Source organism: Patiria miniata, unplaced genomic scaffold, assembly GCF_015706575.1.
Source record: "Patiria miniata isolate m_02_andy unplaced genomic scaffold, ASM1570657v1 HiC_scaffold_2, whole genome shotgun sequence".
Lineage (NCBI taxonomy): Eukaryota > Metazoa > Echinodermata > Asteroidea > Valvatida > Asterinidae > Patiria > Patiria miniata.
The window spans coordinates 2,455,833-2,457,154 of record NW_024037058.1 but is presented as its reverse complement, the minus strand read 5'-3'; positions in this window follow the sequence as shown (position 1 = coordinate 2,457,154).

Sequence of the window (1,322 nt, the reverse complement as noted above, 5' to 3'; positions counted from 1 at the left end):
CTTAGACTGGCCACCACCGCTCCCATTATATGGGGACCGGTAAATAGTTCCCATTTAAAGCTATAGTCCATCATTTGCAGATATTTTACTTGGTTTAAAGATAGTAATGGAACTAAACTTCCGGGTGAAATTATTCTTTCTAGCAAGCTGTCATTTTTGGAAGAAATCAATGAAAGAAGGCCTTTCCAACGATGCGTCTTATAGACACATCGTTGGAAATGTCCGTTAGTACTATAGTAAATGGGTTTTTTTATTCGGCGAAGCACGCGCAAGCATTGATATGACGCACACGCGCGCACAGTTGCTATAATTCGTCAGTTCAGTGCGTGACATCGCGTAGCTGCAATCGGCTAAGTGAGAACGTGTCTTGGACGCTGAATTCAGGCCCAATCCAAAACATGATTCAGCAATTTTTGATTTGAAATCGAGAGCCTAGAATATTGTTTTCTCGGAATATACCACATTCACTGAGCTGAAACTTCATCAGGTTAGTTGTTCGGCCCCCTTCTTTAGATTGTGAGCACTTTTGTTGCTTCAAATGAACATAATGCACAAATTACAAATGATGGACTATACCGTACCTTTAAAGCCATTGATTTGCTATCGGGATGCCGCGCATCGCGCGGCACCCGCTAGATGGGTGGAGTATTCGACACTGTATACTGATACGATCGTAACATTGGGTCGTATGTATAAAAACTAGCATTTGCTTTTACTACCTATTTTTAAGCATTTACTTGCATTTGTATGAATAAAAATGAAGCAAATGCTTTTACTGTAAAGCATTTGCTGAAAGCTAGAAGTATTTACTTTTTACTTGTTAGCTTTTGCTAGACTAGAAGTGTTTACTTTTTTTCGTATGAATAAAAATGAGTAAATGCTTCAGATTTCAAGTATTTACTGGTAATTTTTCAAGGCTGAGTTGGGGCAACCTTGAAAATATAAAGCAAATACTTCGGCGCAAAAACTGCTGCATTTATTAATATTAATAGCCCCAAAATTAACAAAAAACGTTAATAAACTACATATTATACCATACACTGTATTTTGAATAGCATTTATGCGAAATTTAAATATTTTTTTAATAATTTATTTCATTAATAGAAGAAACGATAATTTCGCATTTTGTTCACGTTATGAGAAGTGCTAGCGTAAACTTAAGTGTGGCATAGAATGATTAAGGATAAGTTTTATTCAACGGCACCCTGGGGACTGAACAAAATGAAATCATCGTTTTAGTTTATTAGGTCACCAATCTTTGCCAACTATTATTTTTTCAATAAACAAAACTCTTTGAGTATTGAATGTTGGTATGATTTTCA